This window comes from Vollenhovia emeryi, unplaced genomic scaffold (assembly GCF_000949405.1).
Source record: "Vollenhovia emeryi isolate VEMERY1.0 unplaced genomic scaffold, V.emery_V1.0 DF939144.1, whole genome shotgun sequence".
Lineage (NCBI taxonomy): Eukaryota > Metazoa > Arthropoda > Insecta > Hymenoptera > Formicidae > Vollenhovia > Vollenhovia emeryi.
Window position 1 is genome coordinate 1,129,217 of NW_011967222.1, and position 10,767 is coordinate 1,139,983.

At 43.2% G+C, this 10,767-nt stretch overlaps 1 pseudogene; it reads left to right on the forward strand.

Moving 5' to 3' along the window:
• Positions 1–3,891: 3,891 nt before the first annotated feature.
• LOC105566498 lies at positions 3,892–6,425 on the forward strand (annotated as a pseudogene).
• Positions 6,426–10,767: the final 4,342 nt, after the last annotated feature.

Sequence of the window (10,767 nt, forward strand, 5' to 3'; positions counted from 1 at the left end):
AGCCACGTAATTGAACTGACAGATCTAGGAGCAAAAGGTGCAAAAAGTGCAGAATCACTGCAGCATCTCCAAAAGTTAGGTAGAAAAGGTACAAGTAATAGAAGAAATTTATTGTTCGCGAGAATATTTCATGGCTGGTTTATTACGAGGGTCGAGGACGAATTTGCGCCCTCGCGCCGCGCAATTTAATTCGCGACGTCCCGAAAAGGCCCCCGTAATGAAGATAAAGTCACACGTGCACGCAACCTGTTGTCGCGCGAGCTGCCTCAACGGCCACGCCGTAAAAACAACGCGCAACACCTCACCGCGCCCGCTTTAGCCGAATAGTTATGCACCCCTTGCGCTACCCCTGCGCTGCGCACACCGTCTGCAACAGTTCTAATGCCCGCGTGTTCTACGGGCGTTCGTTGCACTTGCTGAAACAGCTGTGGCACCTGTGCGCGCTAGTAAGGTGCAACGTTCCCTCGCGCACACCCTTGCCGTGCGGCCAGTTCATCAACTCTCCATCGTTCGACCCCATAATATTCGCCAGACTAGATCAACTCGACCTGGCTTAATGATATCTCGATCTTGATACTCGCTTCCCTCGTTCGCCCGTCTTCCTTCTCTCGCGGCATTTGCCGGCCGACGGCAAACGATCACCACGGCGCGCGAGCGGGATGCACTGGAAGTGCACGTCTTCTGCTTATGCGCCGGAATGTTAATAACGAAAACGCGAGTATCTAACGGGAGCTTCACTTAGCACTTTGTTCAAATAACCTTAATAGTTTATAGCGTTAGCGTCCTGCACAGAGAAAAAGGTCTCTTTGGATTTAGTATTCCTATTTATTTGATCGACATTTGTTTCATCGAAACAACATATACTTATACAAAACATTATTTGTTTGAATAAAAATTTAGTTGGTTCATTCTCAAACAATCTCTATTATTTGATAGAAAAGACACTATTATTTCAAGTAACACCTTTCAATTAAATAATTATATTATTTGGCCAGGCGCCTACAAAGTTCGGTGCTCCTACTAAATGGCCGCCGAACTCATAAGTAAAATCACGGCGGCCAGACTTTTTCGAATCCGAATCGAAACGAATCGAATTAAATTACATCGTTGAAATATAAGTTTGTATTAATAATGTAATGTTTATTACATTAAATTTTAATATGTAGATAATAAGAGAATATTTTAATGTAGGAAAATAATATTTATTGTATAATATCAATTCGTTTTTAGATTAAAAAAACGTATCTAGCATCGGTAGTTGAAACGAGGCGAAAAATCATAGATAAATTATTAGAGTAGGTACTTTAATGCAGTATCCCCTAATATTATCCAATTATACGCATAGCAATTAAAATAAAATAATATAGATTATTTTTCATCGCTCTTTGGTTTGGATCCGAAGGTAAGAACCAATCATTCTATTGTTACCTGGCTGCTCAATGAACGATTGTATGTAGCACTGGATGTAATACCAATTAACTTGACCGTACTGTTTTGCTTATAAACAGGAAACAGGATTTTATGAAATTGACAATATACATGATTCGTATTGAAACTATCTAGATTCGGCAGTTTCGAACAGTTGAGATTAAAATGATAAACATTCAAATCGAATCAAGCTACACCCGATTCGCACATCTCTATCTCAAAATTTGCATTTGTGTTCGCGTACCATTTCCGTAATGGCTGATAAAGAGATCGGCAGTTTTACATTTCCGCTCGTACAGTTCCCATGCAGTTTTCTATACAAACGATACCCCATTCCCGGCTTCCCTATAGCCCGGCTCAGACTACGCGTCGCGAGCTCAAGGATACAAGTCAACGAACTCGGGGGGGATACCAAAAAGGAGCAAATGAGAAATCGTCTAGCCCGATGGGCGGCCGGAGAAAAAGCGCGGGAAGCACATGGTCCGAAATAGAGAGAGAGCGGCCGAACGGTGATCAGCTGGTGCTCTGCCCCGACGGATCCCGAAAAACGCGTATACGTTCCGACCGTTAAACGCCCTTCACCTTTCGCGGAGGTGCGCACATGGCCCCCAGGCCCCCGAGTCTAAGGGCAGGGTGGCGCGCCGCTCCTCCAAGACACGCACGCGGCGCGCCTCGCCGCCCGGTATTCGCATTAATGCTATACATTATTATCGCGCGGCGTTCTTCTGGGGATGGTATACGGTAACGGCCGTGCGTCAACGGTCCCGGGCACCTGACGCCTTATAACGAGTCCAAGTCCCTTCTCCGTAGGGGCGGGCCCCTGCCCCTTTCTTCCCTTTTCGTCACGATCGCGAGGCGAGGTCCTCGTTTCGACTGCAAGTCCGGTAGCCGCGACCTTCTTGCACGCGTCCGCCACGATAGCGGCGTACGAAATGGGTGTTGCGTGGACGCGGCACGAGCGTCAGTCGTGGCCGGACGCGATGCTCCGAGATGCTCGATATGGTAATTAGACGCACCCGAAATTTTCGGTTCGTCCGTATGAGCCTCGCGCGGATCAAAATTATTTAATTAGCGCATCAACGCGGACGTGTAATCAATTTCTTCGGAGACGAGCACATTGTATATACAATGGACACGTGTCTTTCGAGAGATAAGTATTTTAACTACCGGATCTCTCCGTTATTTTGCGGAGGAAACATCTTTCAAGCAGTCAGGCACGTCATTAATAACGATGCAAATTATGAGTGAATGATGATCTAAAAACTAATTAACTTGTACACGTTGCGATATTAAAAAGATATGCGGCCGTCGAATCTTAAGAAAAGGGTACGGGAGGTTCAAGTGAACCGGTCGTCACGTTGCGTTACTCGCGGTCAATAGCCGATTCGGGTGAAAGTTGGAAAAAATCCAAAGATCGGTTCTCATAGCTGAACGCGATGCACAACCCCGGAGCGAGGAGCTCGCGTGAATTGGTACCTGAACCCGGCCGCGAAACCCTCCGTCGAGGTGAGAAGCCGCTGGCGCGAATTAACCGTCGCGTCAACGTATACTTTGATCTCGCAAGATAATGCGCCCAGGGTGCGTGCAACGGGAGATAAACGTAAATAAAGACTTTAAGGCCGCGACCGTACACCCACGATTTAATGAGAAATTGCTTTCGTTCTGCGTATCTGTCGATTACGCGGTATGCGCGTCGAAGAGATAAGGGCGGTAACACCGAGCTGTCATTTTTTTTTTTTTGGCATTAAGAAGGGAGCGTACGTGGGCAGGGTGCTCCTCGAATGCCGATCGACAGCTCGCCCGCGGCACTGGGCGGCACGAGAGATGCGCGAGGCACGACTCGAGAAATAGAAAATAGAGAAGTGTGGTGTGCTACGCGACGGCGGGAGTGAAAGCAGCCTCTTTAGTTTGCCACGGGCTAGTAGCGCAGACGAATAAATAAACAATGTCGTTGTTCGATAGTTCATTTCAGTGAGGTGAAAACTAGAGATGCGCGAATCGAATTTTCGCGATTCGAATCGACCTATTGAAAAATCTCGAATCTAGATAGTCTCGTCATTCCAGGTCTACTTCTTATTTTATCACTGCACCTTCGATGTATATTATGCACGGCAATAAATTTATTATTATTATTACAAACACGAATCGTGTTGTTAATTTTATAAAATTTTATAAATTTATATTTCTCATTGATAAAATAATACAATCATGTTAGATATTACAATGAGTTTAGGTACTGTAATCGCTTACTGAGCGGCTTAGTACACGGAGAGAAGTTTGTCTGAAAATTTATCCTGAAAATCATGCGATCGTGGGACAACACGGCAAAACTTTACCATGCATTTTACTAATAAAATGTATACTAACAATAAGTAAGTATAATTACTAGTGGAATGTATGGTAAAATTTCCAAAAATTCTCATAAAATTGTTCGAATGCCGCGTTGTCCCACGATTACAATAATCGTAATAAATATATAAAGATAAATTTCAAAAGAGAATTCTCTCCGTGTAGTAAAATGTGATTGATTCTCACCGTTGAATTCGATTATTTCATCTGAATTACTCTGTACGTAATAAGATGGTACGATGCTGTTGGATACTGTATTACAATATTTTAATAATTTATCTGTGATTTTTCGTTTAATTATTTCAGTTTTTGTGGCATGAAATAAAGTACACTTTATTAGTTTTATATTAAATATGTTTTTTATCTTTTCACAACGAATTTATATTACGCAATCAATATTATTTTTCCACATTAGAGTATTCTGTTATTATCTAGTGTTAAAATTCATTCTGCAATAATAATTATAATAATGTTAATTAAAAATATTTCAATGATTCGATTCGATGTGGCATCAAAAATTCTTGATTCGCACATGTCTAGTAAAAACTAAATCTCGGGAAAACAAAGAACGCTCTTTTATACATAAGCAGACGGGTAGAAATGTCCGGACGTTTCTATAATTATAGAACACAGTATAGAAATGTCTAGGCATTCCTGCCTGTCTGTGTGCATTTAAATGTCTGCGTGTAATTTAAATGTCTGATCCAAATATACCAAATGTGGTGTACGAAAAGTCGATTTTTATTTGAATATTACGTATTATCTCATTATTAAACGGAACGTTGCGTATAAATAACATCGAGATATTTCTCGAGACATTAGAAACCGCAGGAGGAGCTGTCGGATGATAAAGCGATAGCGTGGAGCGATGGCCGATAACGATGTGCCACTTTCGCCCGTCAAAGGTGTTTCGAAAATGGATTCTCATCGATCAAGCATATATACGCGTAGATGCATATCGCTTGGAAAAACAATTCCTGGACGGCCGAGCGTACGGCGCGATGCAATCGTAGGTCGGCAAATTCACCAGCCAGCAGCAGGTGCAACTTTCTTCCGACTGCCGGACGTAAGGGTAGGTAATGTCTTTTCTGTCTGTTCCGCTTCCTACCGCCCCACTAGTGGCTTTTTTATTTTTATTCGTCACGCTCGTTTCAACGGGGAATTTATTACAGCGCGCAAAACGCACCACGAGAAACATTATTATTGATATGAACCTCGATGTATTATGCATACGCGGCGCGACGTGCGCACGCGAATCGCAGCGAGAGTTTTATTCGTCCCGAGAGAGAGCCAGCTTTATAGAATTTTTAAATGCGGTGTCTAAATTAGGAGTTGGTTCACATGGTTTCGAATCCGTCAGATAGTCACATTTTTCACGAATTTACATCGACAGTCATCGAGACGGCACTTGAACAATAAATATTAGAAACAGTACGTAGTATTTCTTTCTTGTCAGTAATTTTGCAACTGCACATTCAAATAGCTCTATCTCGGAAACAATGGGGAATGGAACATATATTCATATGAACATTTTCGCTTGAAATAACCGATACTATCATCTCCCAGGTATGACCTTTCCTCCTGGGACACCCTGTATACCGATCATCGGCTCCGCTACCGTCGCATTCGATTTCCAATTCAAAATTGCTCAGTAGGGAATTAAGTTGAAGTCACCCACGTGAAGTATTTTTATTAAATTCTCGCGTCACGTTACTGAGCGACGCACGTGCGTTTTCTATTTTATTACGTTCCATAACTACGGCACATAAACATCAAGTCAAGCGTTACAAAGATCAAGTCCTGACTCTACTTTTCTGACGTTCGAGGGAAACGAGGGGGATAAACGATACTCATAATTTTATGATAAACTCCGTCACAATATTTATCAACGCATCGTCTCAAGCATCATCGTGAATGGTAGTGGGCTACCAACTCGCATAAAATATCGTGGAATATAAAGACGTTGTTAAGCTCTTAGTGGATACTCAACCGGTCTCTCAATTTAATGCTTTACCCAAACACTCGAGAGAGAGAGACCTTCTCGCCTCGGGCTGCATTTATAGTGGACTCGAGCGAGTGCTAGGCGCGTACGATGCGACATAAATGCATGTCTTAGGTTTTATGTCTTCATGAAATCACCTTCGAGGGATGTGCTCGCCTTCTTATACGAACGGCATAAGCGTATCGCCGTTAGAGACGAGTACGGTTCGTTTCCTTGCCAAACGTACCCTCGACTGGTACCTTTGACGTGATTTTATATTCAGCCATGTATTATCCACCGCGCCCATGGACATAAAACATCCATCTATGAGCATGTCTGCAGATAAATTTGTGAGCGTTGTTAATTTCTTGCATTTCGTCGTTCTCCAATAATATTAAATGAAATTGGACTGCAGGAAGCTTGTATACATTGTCGTCTAATCAATCGGAATCCGAATAAAGCGTTTGACCCGCCCTGGCACGATATCGGACGACGACAGAGCGTGGAAATATCCCCATCAGCGTCGGGACAGGTGTTACTCTGCGGGCCTCGAAGGCACGCGTCACAGGTCGTCATACCCGCCTAGTCGCAGAGCAACCCGGCGGACGCACGACGGACGCCAGCGGTGGAAGCTGAAGCGGCCGACAAGCTTGTTTGTCGCGTGGCTGGCGGCGGTCCGAACACGAGCGGACGCAGCCGATAGGTACTCTCTCGGTCGCCAAGTTCGCGACCCGACGGACCCGGCCGGTGACCGCCGCCGCCGCCGTCGTCGCGCGGAGGGGGCCTGGCGGCCAGGTCGATGGGCGCGGAGAAAGAGGCGAGGGCTTTACCGCGGCGCGGCACGACACGACACGGAGGGAGAGAGAAGAGACCCCCGGAGGGGCCAGAGAGCAGCGGCGGACACGGCCGCGGGTGATTACATCGCCTGTCGGCGCGGAACTGTCTCCTCCTACCCGCGGCGCCCACCGCGCTCCGATTGGCCGGGCTCCCTGCCGAGGAAACGTACCGGCTTCTCTTTCGTTTCAGCTCACCTCCGGACCTCTCTCGGCACTCTCTCGTCAGTCCTCTGTCTCACTCCATGTCGTTCCTCCCCAATTGTACATCGTTCCTGCCGCGACACGATGCGCCTGTCATTGTCTGGCTCCCAGCACTCCGGTTTTCATTCCCGTCCGTCCCGCGGGTCTCATTTGGCAGTCCTTCGCCGGTTCGTGTGTCCCATCCTTGTTTCCGTTTTGTCCTTTTACATACCTCCCTGTCCCTCTTTCGGAGAGGTCTCCGTCTGCTAACCCGCCTTCGTTCGGTTCTTAAACGCCACGAGCGGGGGCCCTGCCCGAAAGGCGACCATTCCTTTTCGTATCCCCACCCGGCTCGTCTATCGCGATCAAGAAATGGAAGTGGACGACATAATTGTTGAAGAAATAGATTTAGTAGGAGGAATATGTTCAGAATGCGCGCGCTTGCCGGAAGAAGAAGGGACGCGTGGTAATGTGCGTTCCTCCGTATCGCGAAGCGAAGCACATAGCGTCAGAACGAAAACTGTATGGAAAACCGAGAACCATTCAGTGATTTAAACATCACGTTTCGCGATCTCATCACGTCGAGCTTATCACATGATAAGGACAATAATGTGCGTTTCTACGTATCGCGAAGCAAAGTCACAGCGAGAAATGACTTGTCGATCGATGTCGAACCGATATCGAATCGACGAATCATTTCTCACTGCGGGATGTAGCGTCAGAACGAAAACTATATGGAAAACCGAGAACCCTTCAGTGATTTAAACATCACGCTTCGCGATCTCATCAGGTCGAGCTTATGACACGATAAGGCTGGTAATGTAAACAAGTAGGCAGCTTCACCACGGTCTCAAGCAGCAATTTGTTATATATACGAGATGTAAAGAAGATATGAATATAACCCACCCGAATTTTGATAAATAAGAACAAATCAATTTATTTCGCACATCACATACTCCATCGGAGTGGCCAATATTGACCACTTATCGCATCGTCGGGCCAGATTGGACCTACCTTTCGTCGCTTCTGGCCATACAGACTGGTCATTTTGACCAGAGATCAAGAAGGAGGAAAACTCCTTTCATAGTCGGTTAATTATAGTCACCGACAGATATTTCGTACGGTTCGAACTATATGCGAGCGTCGATCGTATCGAAATGCACGACCACGAGAAGTTAATTGAAGAAGAAAATTAATTTAAAAAATTTGCTTCATAAAACTAATCAAATATATTTTTGCCTTCGTTATTTATTCAAAAATAGATAATAACTGTCTCTTCGTGACTCAATCTCCAAATTCGAAATTCAAGTATATATGTATATAGAAAAAACAATTTACTTCGTGTTATATTTATTATATTTTAATTGCATTTCGCGAAAAATTAAAATTTTTTATATAGATAAAATTAAATAATTAATAACTTCTTGAAAATTTTCTGAAAAACCGATCGCGAAGACCGACCGCGAAGCTATGAAGATGCGTGCAACTATGCATATATTCATGCGAGACGCATCTTGAAAGTATACAGAATAAATGACGTGAGATCCAGATAAAAGCAACTTTCCGTACGATAGATAGACCGACAATTGAATATTATAGTTAATCAATAATCTCAAATAATGTACCAAAATAATATAAAGTTTCAGCGTTCTCGACAAAGTAGAATCTCACGTCATATTGTTTTACTTTATGTATAAATTTGTTAATAAAAAATGGATAGACTACAAGAGATTAGCTCGACGAATACATCAATAATATTCGTCATATTTTGCGTCAAACTATGTGATGTGCTACAATGGGGCAACCAACCCTCCACAGTGACAATCGCGATCACTCCCTTTCGATAAATGAAATACGCAAAAATAAATATGAAATTATGTTGTACTCTATCCATTGTAAGGCAACGGATCTACGATCTACAAAATGTAGATTCGTTGCCTGAATAAAAAAATTTCCGACTTACCACCCGATGCGCAGCAGCGGAGTTAGCCTCGTTCATTCTGTAACATACAAATGTACAATTCATTAAAGCAGTGTTGATGAAAGTTAATATTATAAAATATAAATAATTCTTATGCGTATTAAACGTTTTATTTGGTTAAATATTTAAACGATTAATTCGCAAAAGATTTTTCGCAAAAGATCTTCACATGAATAGACTTATAAAATTTTCAATTATTTCTTATTCTCTAATTACTATTTCGAAATTATATAATTCTGAAATAAAACTACTCAATAAGGAACTGGAAAAAGATTGTTTTTACACTAAATGAAAAATATTAACCATAAAGTTGCTCCGCCGGCGCCAGATGCCATTCCTGGGCCGCCTCCTCCACTCGGATTGTCCTCTGGCACACTCGCGAAAACACAATGATCGTTCGCGCGATTTTACACTCCCGTTTAAAAAACCCGTGTGAGGGTATTCTGTTCCGTCAAATTTGCCCCCACTTCGAGTCGACGAGTAAGTTGAGACACACATCTGTATGCACAGACATCTTATTGCGAGCCTCAAAAACTGCCGAATCTCTGAAGTGTGGCCATCGACAGGAACGGACATTTAAAGAATACTTAGTTTTCACATGGGCTTCGAAAAGTCTTTAGTTCGATTGCTTAAACGGCACTCCCGAACGCGACGAAAATGGAAACTTTGTGTTAATCGCGCAATTTTTACGTACAAATGTTAGAGAGATTATTATTTCTTGGCAAGCGATCAATGTATTATAATTACGCGTGACATTTGTCTCGATAAATCACCGCAAAAATCAACGATATGATTACGGATCGCGACAATTACTCACACGCGATTGATAAATGCTAATATTGTAATTCTCGTGGGACACGATCGCGTTACGTAGGAGATGATCAAAATTCTCGTAGAAAATGATACGAGGTGCGACGCGGAAACACACGGAACGTTCGCCTCGCTCGACTGTGCCGCGCCGAATGAATGGGTACAAAAACAAAAATAGGCTTTTTGTTTTCGACCGAGGTGTTTACGACGCTACGTCATTTCTTGGAATTCGCGTTCGACCTTCGGCGCTCGGCAAAACGACACGTCACGGCAGTCACGCCGTACGCGAAAGATCATTCACGTGTGCGCGACGAGTACGGAACCGCGATCGCTCTCTGCGAACAATTAGCGATCGATATCACCGCGTGATCACTGAATCCTCGCGATTTGCCATTGATGCTCGGTTACAGAGAGTGAAATTACTTTACTGCTATAAGTACGGACGATAATTGAAGAATTAAATATCAATTAATCTTATCCGCGCTTAATTATATTGTAACATTTACTCATCGATAGTTTAAATTGATACAGCGGCGATTTCTGTTGATTAAAAATCGTGTCATTGAATAAATTTACATGGAATACCGAGTGCAAGTAGTAACTTTGTGCAATCGTATACTTTTCGTGTTTCCTTTCCTATCGCGTGTGATTAATAGTGAAGTGTTATACAAAGTGCCACGGAGTCTCGATCATCCCACCAGGTTTGGTCAATCATGCCACGAAACGTAAGTACATTTCACATGAGATTGATTACGAGAAATTAAATATGAACGATTCCTTCTTACAATTGGTAGAAAATTCGGTAATACTGAAGAAGATTATTATATATTTATGTTCGTGGAATGTTTAATCTCTATTTTTCGTACATTTAAAAAAGTCGAATCGACGTCGTTTCGACAAATCATTTCTCACTGGAGTACGTAGCGTCAGAACGAAAACTTTATAGAAAACCGAGAACCGTTCAGTGACTTAAACATCACGTTTCGCGATCTCATCACGTCGAGCTTATGACATGATAAGGACAATAATGTGCGTTTCCGAAACAAAGCCCCAGCGAAAAATGACTCGTCGATCGATGTCGAAACGATATCGAATCGACGAATAATTTCTCACTGCGGTACGTAGCGTCAGAACGAAAACTGTATGGAAAACCGAGAGCCCTACAGTGATTTAAACATCACGCTTCGCGATCTCATCAGGTC